Here is an 18,263-nt window from a genome sequence, read left to right as displayed (position 1 = left end):
GTGTATTAATAACCTATGCAGAAGCCAAAGCCAGTTGGAATTATCAGAGTTAAAACAAAAAAAAAAGGCCAATATTTTGGCATATGAAGCCACTGCAGATGATAGGACACTTCTACACTGGCCTCCTGGTAAGTCACCTGTATTCCTGATCAGGCAGGATATGCAGACCCAAACAACAACAAAAAAATTGGTGTGCAGTCTGAAATAGGAGAGTCACAATTGAGGAGCAATTAGTCTTCCTGGCTTCTCAAAGATGGGAAAACACTTAGCCAGCATTGCTCTGACTCACCCTAACAGACAGAAAACACCAGTATACTGTAGGGATATTCCTGGGTCCTTAAAATATCCTTTGGAAACCCATTAATGACCTCCAAAATTAGACTTGATCAAATTTTGACTATCTGCTTGGTCTTAAACACTCAGAGAGAAATGTATAACCAAAGATAAAGGGATACCTCAAATATATGAATGGCCTATTAAGTAATACAACAAGGGCTTTCCAAGAGGGGAAACAAGCAAGGCCTTAAGACATGTGGTCCTTATCTCTAATAGTTCTAATTCTATAATAAGGAAAACAATCATATGATTGGGCTTCTGCGTGAGAATGAAAATACTTAGTAGCAGAGGCCAGTAAGGTAAAAAGGAGACATAAAGGGTAGAGAAAGGAAGGGAGGAGGATACTTAATAGGTTGATATTGTATATATGTAATTACAATGATTGTAATGGGGAGGTAATATGATGGAGAATGGAATTTCAAATGGGAAAGTGTGGGGGTGGGGAGGGAAGGAATTACCATGGGATATATTTTATAATCATGGAGAATGTTAATAAAAATTTTAAAAAAAAGAAAAACAATCATAGATGTCAAAAAGGTTATTTTCAAATCTGGAATACATACATAGATAGACAGATGATAGATGGTAGATAGAGATATATAGATGACTCCGACCAAAGGTTGCTTAATTCAAAAGATTTCCTTATATTGTGAACAACGGTGAATCTCTTCTAACTTGTGACAGGACATCCTTAAGCAAACCCTGAGACCAAAAATACATCTGTGCAGCCTTTAATGGCACCCAATGGCTCTATGGTACCAACTTTTGGCCCTGGCTAGCCCCAGGATGAATTTTAAAAGGTATACTCTGGAAGGCTATTATCAAGGTTAAATGTTGTATATGTTTCTGATAACTGATAATATCTCATCTGTTTTACATGCCACACAGAAACAAATTCAGGCCATGTCAGACACTACTGTGCCAATCAATGGACAGTTCTGAAAGAAAATCTCAGCCAGCTCATGCTCAGATGGTTCTGAGACAATCCAACTCCATCTACTGGGTTCCCTTGAATGCTCCCCAAGGCCTAGAAGTCCACAAGAAGGATACCCCTGAAGGCAACCAGATTGCTGTGTGCTCACTTCTCAGTAACTCCTTACTTTTATTATTTCTCCCTAACATTCTTTTCCAAGACTATCTTCCTGCACTCCATTAATACACTTCCGGGGTCCTTTAGAATAGTTCCCCTCTCTGGGAGAGACTCTCTAACTTCCACAACCTTGTGCCCCATTCAGCAGGAAATAGTTAACAATCTGACACTATCACCCCCTTGTCCTCTAATAGCAGTTAGGAGGTCTTTTCATGAGAGGGGGAAATGAGGGAGGGGTAGAGTTAGGGTGACTAGACCCCTGAAGGACAGGAAAGTTTTGCTTATCTCTTGCCTAGTTCCAAATAACAGAGAGACCTCAACAGAGTTAAGTAATCTGAAGGTGAGCCAAAAACTAGAGAACCTCAGTAATAAGCTGGCTAAGCTTAATGAAGACATAAATAAATGCAAGGATGAATTCCAAGACACACTAAGAAATTTAAAAAAAAAATTTTTAAATTATTTTTTATTTATTTATTTGAGAGTGACAGAGCAAGAAAGAGGCAGATAGAGAGCAAGAGAGAGAATGGGCGTACCAGGGCTACCAGCCACTGCAATGAACTCCAGACGTGTGCACCCCCTTGTGCATCTGGCTAACATGGGTCCTGGAGAATCAAGTCTCGAACCGGGGTCCTTAGGCTTCACGGGCAAGTGCTTAACCGCTATGCCATCTCTACAGCCCAGAAAATTTTTTTTAAATGACTTGAAAAGGGAACTTGACAAAGGGATGGATACTATATATAAAAAGGCAATAGAAAATACAAACCAAACTGAACAAGTGCAAACCTCTCTAGAAGCCCACAAGAACAGAGTCAGTCATATGGAGGACAGAACCTCATAACTGGAAGACAAGACAGAAGAAACAGTTCATAACACCAAAAACTTGAAGAAGTTAAAAAAAATTTTGTGAACAGAACATGAGTAAACTGTGGGATACCCTTAAATGTCCCAACATTTGGATCATGGGTGTACCAGAAGGGGAAGAAATTCAGACCAAAAGCATGGAGAACTTATTCAACAAAATTATCAAAGAAAACTTTCCCATCCTTTCAAAAGAGAGACCCATCAAGATACAAGAAGCTAACCAAACTCCAAACAGACTGGACAAAAGGAGAAACTCTCCAAGACATATTATCATTAAGATTCTAAACAACAGGGCTGGAGAAATGACTTAGCAGTTAAGCGCTTGCCTGTGAAGCCTAAAGACCCCAGTTTGAGGCTTGATTCCCCAGGACCCATGTTAGCCAGATGCACAAGGGGGCTCACGCATCTGCCTGGAGGCCCTGGCGTGCCCATTCTCTCTCTTTCTCTCTCTCTGCCTCTTTCTTTCTCTGTCACTCTCAAACAAATAAATAAACAAAAAAAATTAAGATTCTAAACAACAAAAACAAAGAGATAGAGTCCTAAAAGCAGCAAGAGAGAAACAACACATTGCATATAAAGGTAACCCAATCAGAATTGCCTCAGATTTCTCAATGGAAACCCTGAAATCCAGAAAGGCCTGGAATGGAACACTGCAAAGTCTAAAGATCAAAGGCTTCCAACCCAAACTACTAAACCCAGCAAAATATCCCTCATAATAGACAGTGAAAGAAAAGTTTTCCATGATAAAGGTCACCTCTACAACTGTATGAACACAAAGCAAAACCTAAAGAGAATACTTCAGGGAATTCTCCACACAGAAGAGCCTACAAGAAACAGACTGCAATAACCAAACCTAGAGAAGGCTCAAAAAACTAAAGTCCAAGAAACAACAAATCCCATAAAGCATAAAAATATGGCAGGGATTAAATCAAACCTCAAAGTTATTACCCTAAACATTAACAGCCTCAATTCACCCATCAAGAGACACAAGTTAATAGGGTGGATCAGAAAAATGGACCCCTCAATCTGCTGTATTTAAGAAACTCACCTCACCACTAAAGACAGACACCTCCTCAGGGCGAAATGGTGGAAAATGATATCCCAAGCTAATGGAAGTAAGAAAACAACAGGCATTGCTACACAAATATCACATAAAATAGACTTTGAACTAAAAGTAATAAAACAGACAATGAAGGCCACTTCTTACTCATCCAGGGAATGATCCAACAAGAGGATATCACAATCATTAATCTTTATGCACCAAACACCACAATTCATAAAACAAAACCTACTTGACAACAAAACAGAAATAAACACCAATACCATCAAAGTTGGGGACTTCAATAGTCCACTATCATCAATAGATAGATCGTCCAAACAGAAAATCAACAGAGCAGTAAGACAGAGTTCAACAACACCATAGATCAACTGGACCTAACAGACATCTACATAACATTCTACTCAAAATCTACAGAATACACATTGTTCTTAGCAGCCCATGGAACCTTCTTCAAAATAGATCATATTAGGTCATAAAGCCTGCCTCCATATATTTAGGAAAATCAACATAATTTCCTGTATGATATCAGATCACAATGCTGTATTGCCAGAAATTAACAACAAGAGATATTCCAGAAACTCCATCAACTCCTGGAGACTGAACAACATACTTTTAAACAATAAATGGGTAGTGGTTGAAATTGTAAAATTTCTATATTTGAATGACAATGAGAAAACAATGTAGCAAAACTTATGGAACACAATGAAGGCAATCCTTAGCAGAAAATTCATACACTAAATGCCTTCATAACAAAGATAGAGAGATCCCAAATCAATAACCTAACCACCCATCTAAAGGCATTGGAAAAACAAGAAGAATCCAATCCAAAGAGTTCCAGATGAAAAGAAAACAATTAAGAAAATTGATGAAACAAAGAACTTGTTCTTTGAAAAAATACAAAAGATTGACAAAACCCCTGTCCAATTTGATCAAGCAAGAGAGAGAGAGAGAGAGAGAGAGAGAGAGAGAGAGATGCTTCAAATGAATGAAACTATAAATTAAAAGAAGTCACAACAGACATAAGTGAAATTGAAAGAATTATCAGGACTTACTTCCAAAACCTCTACTCCATAAAACTGGACAATCTGGAAGACATGGATAAGTTCCTGGACACACACCACCTACCAAAACTAAACTCAGAGCAGATTAATCTCCTAAATAAACCCATCACACCCATTAAGATTGAAAAAGTAATAAAAAAACCTCACCAAAAAGAAGAGTCCAAGACCACATGGCTTCTCAGGCAAATTCAATCAAATCTTCATGGAAGAATTGAAATCAATTTTTCTCACCTAATTGGAGAACAGAGAAGGCTCTCCAACTCCTTTTATGAAGCTAGAATCACCCTAAGCCTGAGCTAGAGTGAGACCATACTTCAAAAAACCATAACAAAAAAAAAAAAAAGAAAAGAAAAGAAAGAAAGAAAGAAGGAAGGAAGGAAGGAAGGAAGGAAGAGAAAACTATAGGCCTGTGTCCCTGATAAACTTCAATGCAAAGATCTTGAACAAAATTCTTGCAAACCAAATTCAACAACACATCAAAAGCAAAAGTACCTTGATCAAGTAGGGTTTATCTCAGGAATGCAGGGTTGGTGGAAATCTGTCAACGTAACACAACACATAAAGAAACTTAATTACAAAAACCACATGTTTATTTCAATAGATACAAAAAAGGCCTTTGGCAAAATACAAAATCACTTCATGGTCAAAACATTGGAGAGGATAGGCATGGATGGTTTATATCTTAACATAATAAAGGCTATCAATCACCTAAAGCACAAATAATACTTAATGGGGAAAGACTCAATGTGTTCCCACTCATATCAGGAACAAAACAGGAGTGCCCACTCTCACTCTGCTCTTCAACATAGTACTAGAAGTCCTAGCCCAAACAATAAGACAGGAGAAAGAAATAAATGGGATATAAATTGAAAGGAAAAAGTCAAGTTAGCTCTATTTGCAGATGACATAATCCTATACATAAGTGACCTGAGACCCTCCATCTCAAAACTCCTAAAGGTGATTAATTCCTTAAGCAAAATAGCAGGATACAAAATAAACACACAAAAATCAGTAGCCTTGGGCTGGAGAGATGGCTTAGTGGTTAAGCACTTGCCTGTGAAGCCTAAGGACCCTCTTCAAGGCTCGATTCCCCAGGACCCACATTAGCCAGATGCACAGGGGGGCATATGTCTGGAGTTCATTTGCAGTGGCTGGAAGCCCTGGCATGCCCATTCTCTCTCTTTTCCTTTCTCCCCCTCTTTCTCTCTCTGTCTTTTGCTCTCAAATAAATAAACAACAACAAAAAAAATCAGTAGCCTTTCTATATGCAAAGGACAAACATATAGGGCTGGAGAGATGGCTTAGTAGTTAAGCACTTGCCTGTGAAGCTTAAGGACCCCCATTTGAAGCTCAATTCCCCAGGACACACATTAGCCAGATGCACAAGGGGGTGCACAAAGTTCATTTGCAGTGGCTGGAAGCCTTGGAAAACACTCTCTCCCTCCCTCTTACTCCCTCTCTGTCTCTCTCTCTCTCTCTCCCACTTTCGCTGTCTGTCACTCTCAAGTATAAATAAATATTTTTTTTTTTTTTAAAAAAGGACAAAGATACAGAGAAAGAAATTAGGGATACTGTCCCAATTTCAATAGCAACAAAGATATATTGGAATAACAATAACCAAGGATATGAAAGGCATATATAATAAAAACACAAAAACATTCAAGAAAGAAATTGAGGAGGACTTGAGCAGATGAAGACTTCCCATGCTCCTGGATAGGCAGAATTAACATTGTGAAAATGGCAATCCTCCCAGAAGCTATATGAAGATTTAATGCAATACCAATAAAAATACTAGCATCATTCTTCACAAAGATAAAAAAAAGATCTCAAAATTTATATGGAATGGCAGCAAGCTTCAGGTATACAAACATATCTGCAGCAAAAGAAACACCTCCAGAGGCATCACCATAGCTGATCTAAAGCTATATTACAAAGCCATAGCAACAAAAACAGCATGGTACTGGCATAAAAACAGGAATATAAAGCCTGTCATGGTGTTGCATGCCTTTAATCCCAGCACTCAGGAGGCAGAGGTAGGATGACTTCCATGAGTTCGAGGCCGCTCTGAGACTACATAGTGAATTCCAGGTCAGTCTGGGCCAGAGTGAGACGCTACCTCAAAAAACAAAAAAATGAAACAAAACAAAACAAAAACAGGAATATATACCAATGGAACAGAATTGAAGATCTGGACTTTAGTTCATGTAACTACAACTACTTGATCTTCAACAAAGGCTCCAATAACATAGACTAGAGAAAAGGCTGCATCTTCAACAAGTGGTGCTGGACAAATTGGATAACTAACTGTATGCAGAAAAATGAAACTAGACCACACATCTTGCCATTCACAAAAATCAAGTCCAACTGGATTAAAGACCTCAATATAAGACCTCAAGCTCTTCTACCACTATAAGAAAAAGACTGGAGGAACTCTCCACCATATAGGAGTGGGGTAAGACTTCCTAAACAAAACCCCAGTAGCTGAGGAGCTTAAACAATCACTCAACCATTGGGATCTCAGGAAGCGGAAAAGTTTTTGCACAGACAAGCATACTATATGCAGAGCTAATACATTGCCAACAGAATGGAAGAAAATTCTTTCTGGGTATACAACTGACAGAGGCCTAATGTCTAGACTCTACAAACAACTCAAAAACCTAAATAATAAAAAATCAAACAACCTACTCACAAAATGGAGCAGAGGACTGAATAGAGAGTTGCCAAAAGAAGAAATACAAATGGCAAACACACACTTAAAACATGTTCAACACCCCTAACTATCAGGAAAGTGCAAATTAAAACAACTGACATTCTACCTTACCCCAGTAAGGATATAAAATATTAAAAAATAAAATTAAAGCAAATGTTGGTAGGGATGTGGAGAAATAGGAACCCTTATTCACTGTTGGTGGGAATGTAAGCTGGTACAACCACTGTGGAAATCAATATGGAGACTCCTGAAAAGGATGAATATAGAGTTATCACAGACCAAGTTATTCCCTTATTGTGTAATTACCCTAAAAGCTCTATGCCTCAATTCAGAGATATTTGCTCAACCATGTTTATAGCTGTTCAATTCATAATAGCTAAGAACTGAATCAGCCCAGGTGCCCATCATTGGGTGAATGAATAACCAAGATGTGGTATATCCACGTAGTGGAATTCTACTCAGCAGTAAGAAAAAATGACACAATGAAATTTGTAGAAAAATGCTTGAACTTGGAACAGATCATACTCAGAGAACTCACACAATTGCATAAAGATAATTGTTGCATTATCTCACTCATTTACGGTTCCTAACCTGGATCAGCCCAAGTTGCTGAAATACCTGCTAGGCATCTGGAGGCCTAGACAATAGGGAGGAGAGGGCTTGAGGGGAGGGAAGTGGTGGTGGTGGGACACAAAACTGAAATCCAAGTTGAACTTGTACCATTGAAACATATATTCTGGAAAATAGACTAAAAATCTTAACCTTCAACAGGAACTAAGGGGGAGCATTTGAATTGAAGGGATCTGGAGAGGGTGAAATGAAGCCTAACCTTAAATTTCTCCTGTTTTGTTTTGTTTGTTTGTTTTTTTCCTTTCTTTTTCTTTTTTCTTTTCCTTTGGCACTGGCCTGTAACTCCCAGCACCAGGATGCATTTAACACCCACAATGAGCTATTGATCAGAGACCTACAAGATCTTCCAAAACAAGACAGACTTCTCTCAGAGCACTTGATTACACTCCAGAGGTTAATGGTAAGAGCCTACTGCTGAAGACACCATATGCAGTCAGCACAGAATATGGACAGACCTGGCTGGAATCCAGAAGAGAGCCATTCCCCAGACAGTTAGCCCATCTAGTGCTGGCAGGCACTACATGAGCTACCAGGGGAAAGTGGCAACATCTGTCTGAAAAAATTGAGGTCTAAGCTACTCAGACACAAACAACCTGATGGGATGCTTACACAAGTGCAATAGTGGCACACAGTCATGATGGGTAACAAACTGCTTTTAGATTGGCTAACAGATCTGCTCAGTGGAAAGGAACCCACATTTGGAAGTGGGAAACAAGTCAGAATCATATCCAGAGAATAATTTTGATTTTCAATATTAAGCCACTAATCTTGGACTACAAGAGAGTCTATACCCATTAAATTTTCTCTAAATTAACAATGGTTATCCCATTTAACCTGTGGGGACTTCACTCTCTGTTAGAGAATCTGCCTCTCTTTTTTCAGATGGAAGTGGGAGAAGCAGGAACACTCATTCACTGTTGGTGGGAATGTAGGATGGTACAACCACTTTGGATACCAACAGACCCAGTTATACCCTTACTGGGCATCTATCCTAAAACCTTTAAACCACAGGCCAGAGAGATTTGCTCAACCATGTTTGTAGCGGCTCAATTCACAATAGCTAATCGCTGGAATCAACCCAGATGTCCATCACTAGAAGAATGGATAAGTAAGATGTGGTATATCTACACAATGGAATTCTATACAGCAGTAAGAAAAAATGACATAAAGAAATTTGAGGAAAAATGTTTGAACCTGGAAGAGATCATTCTCAGTGAACTTACCCAATCACAGAAAAAAAAAAAAAAAATCGACACATAGTCTCAGTCATCTACAACACCTAACCTGAATCTACCCAAGATACTTTACATACCCAGCAAACATCTCATGGACTAGACACTAGGATGGATGGGGAGGGAGGGGAGGGCATCAAAGGGGTGGGAAACACTAAACTGGACCTAAACGGTAATGGTATCATAAAATTCTACTTTCTAATTTTTTTGTTTATTTTTATTTATTTATTTGACAGTGACAGAGAAAGAGGGAGAGAGAGAAAGAGAGGAGAGTGGGCACACCAGGGCTTCTAGCCACTGCAAACGAACTCCAGACGCATGCGCCCCCATGTGCATCTGGCTAACGTGGGTCCTGGAGAATCAAGCCTCGAACTGGGGTCCTTAGGCTTCACAGGCAAGCGCTTAACCACTAAGCCATCTCTCCAGCCCCAAATTCCACTTTCTAAAAGGCAGACCAAATGGCTGAATCTTCACTAGAACCTTACAGGAAACACCTGAACCACAAGACACTGGAGAGGGTAGGATCAGGTCTAACCTAAATCTTCTATATCTTCCCTTTCTCCCTTTCCCCCTCCCCCCTCTCCTCTCTAACTCTTGTATATTAGTTATTTTTTTCCTCATTTTCTTAGTGAGCACTGACCTGTAACCCTCACTTCCAGCATGGGGCTGTCATCCACAATGAGCTTTTGATCAGAGAAACCTACAAGGTTTCCTAAAAGAATGACAGACTTCCGTCAGAGTACTTGATGACCCACCAAAGGTCAGTGGTAAGACCCTATTGCTGAAGACTCCATATGCAACTGACATGCAAAATGGAACAGCATGGCTGGAAGCCAGGAGAGAGTCAGTCCCCAGACAGTCAGCGTGTCTAGTGCCAGAAGGTGCTACATGGGCGACTGGGGAAATGACCAATATCTGTCCAAGCAACTCATGGTCTAACCTACTTAGCAACAAATAACCTGGTGTGATGCCCACACAAGTGCAATAGTGGCACACAGCCATGGTGGGGAAGCAACTGCTCTTGATTTGGCTAACTGATCCCCTCAGAGGTATGGGACCCATAGCTGGAACTGGGAAACAAGTCAGAACCATATCCAAACATAAGCCCACTCTCCAATATCAAGCTACCATCAATCATGGGGTACAAGAGGGCCTACACCTATAAAACTCTGTATTAAAAAAGTAAGTGCTATCTCAATTTTCTGGGTGCTAACTTACTCTACATTGGGGAATCTACTTCTCCTTTTCAGATAGATGCAGATCCTAAGGAGAGAGCTGCCCCATCATACCTCAAAAGGGGCCCAACTGAAACTAAGGAAAATTGGCGAAACAAACAAAGGTGCTGTTTTCCTGAATAACTGGGTACCAGCACAAAGGGGAAGGAGACCAACACAGAGAAAAATCAACTCCTACCAAACCAGACAGCCAGAGCCTCAGAGGCCCCCAACAGCTCAGCACTGAAGCAGACCAAAAATGAACCCATTATGGCTCAGGGAAATTTTGTGGAAGAGGGGGTGGAAAGAATGTCAGAGTCACATGTTGGGTCATGATATGCAGAGACATTTATCATACCAAGAACTGTGGGCTAACTCCACAATGCACGACCCACTTACATCAACAAGGAGGGGCCATTGGGAGGGGGTAGGTCATGGATGAGCCTAAACAATGGTACCAAACTGCCTGTATTTGATGAAAAGAAAACTAATAAAATTAAAAAAAATTAACAAACTTAGAAATGAAAAAGGAGAGATCACCACAGACATAAGTAAAATTGGGAGAATCATCAGGACTTATTTCAAAAACCTTTACTCCACAAAACTGGATAATATGAAGGAAATGGATGAATTACTGGACAAATACCACCTACCAAAGCTAATCTCAGAGCAGATTAATCTCCTAAACAAACCTATCATGCCCATCAAGATTGACAAGGTAATACAAAGCCTCCCCAAAAACAAGAGTCCAGGACCAGATGGTTTCTCTGCTGAATTCTATTAAACCTTCATGATAGGACTGAAACCAATTTTTTTCAAACTGTGCCACACAATCAGAGAATAGGGAAAGTTCCCCAACTCTCTCTATGAAGCTAGTATCACCCTAATGCCAAAATCAGGCAGAGATGCCACAAGTAAAGAAAACTATAGGCCTATTTCCCTGATGAATTTAGACACTAAGATCCTGAACAAAATCCTTGCAAAACAAATCCAACAATATGTCAAAATCATTGTCCAGCTTGATCAAGTAGGCTTCATCTCAGGAATGCAGGGGTGGTTCAGCATTTCGAAATCTGTCGATTTAATATACCACATCAATAAGCTTAAACACAAAAACCACATGATCATTTTGATAGATGCAGAAACGGCCTTTGAGAAATACATCACTTCATGATCAAAACATTGGAGAAAATAGTACAGTTTATATCTCAACATAATAAACACTATATATAATGCTCCTAAAGCCTAAATAATACTTAATGGAGAGAGACTGAAAGAATTCCCATTAAGAACAGGGACAAGACAGGGGTGTCCATTCTCACCTCTGCTCTTCAACATAGTACCATCTCAAGCTATAAGACAGAAGAAAGAAATAAAAGGGATACAATTTGGAAAGGAAGAAGTTAAGTTAGCTCTATTCACAGGTGACATTCTATACATAAGAGACCCAATAACCTCCGTCTCAAAACTCTTAAAGGTGATTAACTCCTTCAGCAAAGTAGCAGGATATAAAATCAATGCACAAAAATCAGTAGCCTTTCTATATGCAAAAGACAAAGATACAGAGAAAGAAATAAGTGACATTGTCCCATTTTCATTAGAACAAAAAAAATACCTTGGAATAACATTAACTACGGATTTGAAAGACCTGTACAATGAAAACATAGAAACACTCAAGAAAGAAACTGAGGAGGACATGAGAAAATGGAAAGACCTCCCATGCTCCTGGATAGGCAGAATTAACATTGTGAAAACAGTGATCTTACCAAAGGCAATATACAGATTTAATGCAATACCAATAAAAATCCCAACATTGTTCTTCACAGAGATAAAAAAATGATCTCAAAATTCATATGGAAAGGCAGAAGGCCTCATATATCCAAGTATATCCTCAGCTAAAGAAACACCTCTGGAGGCAACACCATACCTGATCTAAAGCTATATTACAAAGTCATAGTAATAAAAACAGCATAGTATTGGAATAAAAACAGGATTATAGACCAATGGAACAGAATTGAGGACCTGGACTTTGGATCAAGTAACTACAGCTACTTGATATTTCACAAAGGCCCTAACAATATAGTCTGGCAAATCAATAGCATCTTCAAAAAATGGTGCTGGACCAACTGGATAACCATTTCCAGGCAACTGAAACTTTGGTCCACATACATTGACCTGCAGAAAAATCAAGTCCAAATGGAATAAAGACCTCAACATAAGACCAGAAATTCAGCTACTACTGGAAGAAAAAATCAAAGGAACTTTCCATGATATAAGAATGGGAAAAGATTTCCTAAACAAAACCCCAGTAGCACAGGATCTTAAACAATCACTCAACTATTGGGATCTCATGAAGGTGAAAAGTTTCTTCATGGACAAACACACCATAAGCAGAGCCAATAGAATACCTAAAGAATGGGAGAAAATTTTTGTTGGCTATCCAAGTGACAGAGGCCTAATTTCTAGAATCTACAAATAACGCAATAACCTAAACAATAAAAAGTCAAACAACCCACTCACAAAATGGGGCAAAGAACTGGACAGGCAGTTCTCAGAGGAAGAAATACCAATGGCAAACACACACTTAAGAAAATCTTCCTCATCCCTCATCATCAGGGAAATGCAAATTAAAAACAACTATGAGATTCCATCTTACCCCAGTAAGGATAGCCAACATTAACACATCAAATGAAAACAAATGTTTATGAAGGTGTGGAAAAATAGGAACCCTCATTCACTGTTGGTGGGAATGTAAGATAGTACAACCACTATGGAAAGCAATATGGAGAATCCTAAAAAGGTTGGCTATAGAGTTACCAACAGATCCAGTTATTCCCTTACTGGGCATTAACCCCAAATACTCCATGCCTCAGTTCAGAGAGATTTGCTCAAACATGTTTATAGCTGCTCAATTCATAATAGCTAAGAACTTGAATCAACCCAGATATCCTTCATTAGATGAATGGATAACCAAGATATGGTATATCTACACTATGTAATTCCACACAGAAGTAAGGAAAAATTACATAACGAAATTTGAAGAAAAATTGTTGAAACTGGAACAGATCATTCTCAGTGAACTCACCCAATCACAGAAAGATAATCGTCACATGGTCTCACTCATCTGTAGCCTCTAACCTGAATCCACCCAAGATACTGACATCCCTAATAAGCATCTCAAGGACCAGACAATAGGGAGGTGAGGCGGGAGGAGAGGGTAAGGGTGGGGGAGGGAGACACAAAAGTGAACCCAAATGACAATGGTACCATAAAATTCCACGTCCTAAAACATAGACTAAATGGTTGAAACTTCATCAGGTCCTTAGAGGGAATGCCTGAATCACAAGGCCCTGGAGAGTGTATGGTGAAGACTAACTTTAATCTTTTCCTGTTTCTCTCTCTCTTGCTCACTTTCTCTCATTCTCTCTCCCTCTTCTCTTTATCTCTTTTATATTACATATCTTTTTCTTCCTTCTTTTCCTTGGCACTGGCCTGTAGCTTCCAGTACCAGCATGTGGCTAACATCCACAATGAGCTATTGATCAGAGAGACCTACAATGTTTCCCAAAAGAAGACAGATTTCTGTCAGAGTACTTAATGACCCAACTACTAGTAATGGTAAGACCCAACTACTGAATATACCATATGCTGTTGGTACAGAACATTGAGTGTGACCTGGATGGAATCTGGAAGAGAGTCAGTCCCCAGACATTTAGCTCATCTAGTGCCAGAAGGTGCTATATGAGTGACTGGGGGAAACTGACCAACATCTGTCCAAGCAACTCATGGTCTAAGCTACTCAGCAGCAAACAACCTGATGTGATGCTCACACAATGTGCAAAACAGTGGCACACAGCCATGGTGGGAAACCAACTGCTCTTGATTTGGCTAACTGATCTGCACAGTGGAATGGGACCCAGCTGGAGCTGGGAAACAAGTCAGAACCATATCCAAAAATGAGCCTGCTCTCCCAATCTGGGCTACAAGAGGGACTACACCTATTAAATTCTCTCTAAAATAATAATGGTTATCCCATTTATCTGGTGCTAAGTTCACTCTTCATTGGAGAATTTGCTTCTCTTTTTCAGATGGACACAGATACTAAGGTGAGAACCACCCCATCACACTTCAACGGGGCCCCAGCTGTAACTAAGTAAATGGGGAAATTAGCAAGACTACTGCTTTCTTGGTGAACCTTGTACCAGCACAAGAGTGAAGGAAATAGACACAGAGAACACTCAACTCATACCAAATCACATATCCAGAGATACAGAGACTCCCAATACCTCATCACTCATGCAGACCTAAAATTAACCCAACCTGGCTCAGGGAAATTTGCAGAAAAGGGGAGGAAAAAATGTTAGAGCCACACGTTGGGTCATTATGCACAGCGACATTGCCTGTTACCCATAAGTAATGGCTAACCCCAAAGAAGAGGGTCCCTGTGAAGCGGGGAGGAGGCTAATGATGGTATCAACATGACTTTATACACACTGTATACTCAACAATTTTTAAAAAATCCAATGCTGCTTCTTCCTCGGGAAAACACCAAATGGCGGATGACGCTGGTGCAGAGGCCGCAGCGGCTTCCATGGAGGTTTCGGCAGCGGTCTCTGGGGTCGCTGTAGTGGCCGTGGACAGGGTCAGGGAGGGCGCGGGGCTCGTGGAGGCAAAGCCAAAGACAAGGAGTGGATCCCCATGACCAAGCTAGGACGCCTGGTCAAGGACATGAAGATCAAGTCCCTGGAGGAGATCTGTCTGTTCTCCTTGCCCATCAAGGAGTCTGAGATTATTGACTTCTTCTTGGGCGCCTCCCTGAAGGATGAAGTTTTGAAGATCATGCCAGTGCAAAAGCAGACTTGCGCTGGTCAGCGGACCAGATTCAAGGCTTTTGTTGCCATTGGGGACTACAAAGGTCACGTCGGCCTGGGTGTCAAGTGCTCTAAGGAGGTAGCCACTGCCATAGGAGGGGCCATCATCTTGGCCAAGCTCTCCATTGTGCCTGTCGGGAGAGGCTACTGGGGGAACAAGATCCGCAAGTCCCCTGTAAAGTGACAGGTCGCTGTGGTTCTGTGCTGGTGCGCCTTATCCCTGCCCCTAGGGGCACTGGCATTGTCTCTGCCCCCCCCCCCCTCCCCAAGAAGCTGCTGCTGATGGCTGGTATTGATGACTGCTACACTTCAGCCAGGGGCTGCACTGCCACCCTGGGCAACTTTGCTAAGGCCACCTTTGATGCCATCTCTAAGACCTACAGCTACCTGACCCCTGACCTCTGGAAAGAGACTGTGTTCACCAAGTTTCCCTACCAGGAATTTACTGACCATCTTGTGAAAACCCACACCAGAGTCTCAGTGGAGAGTACCCAGGCTCCAGCATAATGTGGCTACCACATAAGGGTTTTATACAGAAAAAAAAAAAAAGTGGATTAAGCCTGAAACAAACAAACAAACAAAAATCCAATGCTATTCTTCAGGGAAATAGAAAAAAATAGTGAAAAAAGTTATTTGGAAGCACAAAATACTTAGAATAGTCAAAACACTTCTGATCAACAAAAATAAGGCTAGAAGTATTACCACACCTGATTTTAAGACATAGTACAGAACCATGGCCACAAAACAGCATAGTACTGGCACAAAACAGACATGCCAAACAATGGAAAAGAATAAAGAACCCAAATGTAAATCCAAGCAACTACAGCTATCTGATTTTTGACCAAAAATAAAATGTCAAAAATAATTACTGGAGAAAAGACAGACTGACTAACAAATGGTACAGGAAAAATTGAATATCTATATGTAGAAGGATGAAAACAGATTCTCATCTCTCTCCATTCACAGGAATCAAGTCCAAATGGATCAAAGACCATAATACTTGAACTGAAATACAGAAGAAACTACTAGAGAAAAAAGTAGAAGAAACACTTCAACATATACACATAGGCAATGATACTCTGAATATAACTCTAGTCACTCAGGAAGTAACACCATTAATCAACCACTGTGACTTCATGAAGTTAAAAAGGTTTTAAACAACAAAGAACAGTGTGAATAGAACAAAGAGGCAACCTACAGAATGAAAGAAAATCTTTTCCAGCTCTAGAGCTGACAGATAATTAATATCTAGGATATATTAAGATTTCAAAAAACTAAGTAAGAAATCAAACAACCCAATTAAAAATGGGCTCTGGAACTAAATAGAGAGTTCTCAGAAGAAGTAATGCAGATGGCCAGTAAAAATCTAAAAACTTCTTTTGGGGCTGGAGAGATGGCTTAGTGGTTAATGTGCTTGCCTGCAAAGCCTAAGGACCCAGGCTCAATAGCCCAGAAATCATGTAAGCCTGTGCATATGCATATGGTGGGACATGAATATGGAGTTCATTTGCAATGGCTAGAGCTCCTATTGCAACTATTATCTTTTTCTCATAAATAAATAATAAAATATTTTTAAAAAATAAAAACTTGTTCTGTATCCTTAGCCATTTGAGAAATACAAGTTAAAACTACTTTGAGATTTCATTTCATTCCTTTCAGAATGGCTATCATCATGAAAATAAATGACAATGAATTTTTTGAGGTTGGGAAAAAAGAGGAATCCTTCTATATTGTTAGTGGGAATGTAGATTAGTTCAGCCATTGTGGATATCAGTGTGAAGTTTCTTGTGACACATAAAAATAGATATACCTTATGACCTAGCTATACCACTCCCTAGCATGTTTCTAAAGGACTCATTACTATAGAGATATTTGCTCATCAATGTTTAGATGCCCTTCAACTGATTAATGGATAATGAATATGTAGTACATTTACACAATGGAATTTTATTCAGCTGTAAAGAAAAACAAAATTATGCAATTTGCAGGTAAATGGATGGATCTGAAAGGATTATATTAAGTGAGGTAATCCAAGCTGAAAAATTCAAATGCTGCCTGGTCTCTCTCATATGTGGATCCTAACTCCCAACATTTATATTTGCATGTGAGTTGGAATAGAAGCCAGTAGTAGAGTCCAGGAAGCTAGAAAGGGACTATAAGGGAGGAAGGGAAGGCTTCAGGTGAGAATATTGTAGATATATAAGTACAGAGGCAGAATACTGGGGGTGAAATGGTCTAAGTGGAATCAGGGCCAGGAATGGAGTAGAAGAGGGGTGGTTCAAAAGTTAACCAAAATTTAAGATGATATGAATGAACCATAAGGAAACCTACTTCTTTTGCTATCCAATAATATATGTTAAACAAAAGTGAGTTTAGGCAAATATATTACAAAAATTGATAATAGTGTGCCCAGAAACCACAGATTATTATTAGAAAAATTTCAGTGTCAGGGGTGAGATATCTTCAAGTGAGTTGTGGGCCAAGGACTGTTGTCTGATTGCCCATCAGAACTAGATGGTAAGACATTATCACTGAAGATTTTGCATTCTGGGGCCGCAGGTCACTGAGAAATCAAGCTGGAGCTGAGCTGGAAACCTCCTCATTGTTGACTAGCTGTCAAGATGCTGGAAAGAGCCATGCAACATGCAGCCTTTTCAGAGAGAGAGAGAAGTTATCAATGGTGTTAATCAGCAGTGGATACTGCAAACCTCATGACTGGAAAGCCAGGCCAAATGTACCCAACTATGTATGAGGTAACACCTCACACACAATACAATAGTGGCATGTCTGTTTGGGGGAAATCAACTCCTCTCTGTATTTCAGGTCTTTTCCAACAGTAGGGATACACATCTTTTTCTGAAAACCTAGTTAAAAACCTATGGCTGTAGAGATCATAAGCCCAGGGGGAGAAATGATTAATGTTATCTGGCTAAATGGATATTATTTGTCCACCAAACAACCTTCTAAACACTTATGTTTATACCCATATATTAATGGTACTCTCACTTTTGGTTAGAGAAGCTTCTCTTTTCAGATGGTGATGAACACTGGGGTGACTCAAAAGTCACCACAGTTCTGAGAAGAAGTGACAATGGAATATTCAATACTAAATTAAACATCTCTATCATACCCTCCAAGGTTCAGTGTCCATTGTGGAAGAGGTGGCAGAATGAATGTAAGAGGTAAAGGAAGGACTGC

The 18,263-nt window shown here is 39.8% G+C and overlaps 1 pseudogene; it reads left to right on the top strand.

The window, feature by feature from the left end:
• The window catches only part of LOC101611228, a 57,522-nt pseudogene extending 41,950 nt beyond the window's left edge, over positions 1-15,572 (top strand).
• Positions 15,573-18,263: the final 2,691 nt, after the last annotated feature.

The sequence above is a fragment of the Jaculus jaculus genome, chromosome 3 (genome assembly GCF_020740685.1).
Source record: "Jaculus jaculus isolate mJacJac1 chromosome 3, mJacJac1.mat.Y.cur, whole genome shotgun sequence".
NCBI lineage: Eukaryota > Metazoa > Chordata > Mammalia > Rodentia > Dipodidae > Jaculus > Jaculus jaculus.
This window is presented reverse-complemented; position numbering and strand designations above follow the sequence as displayed.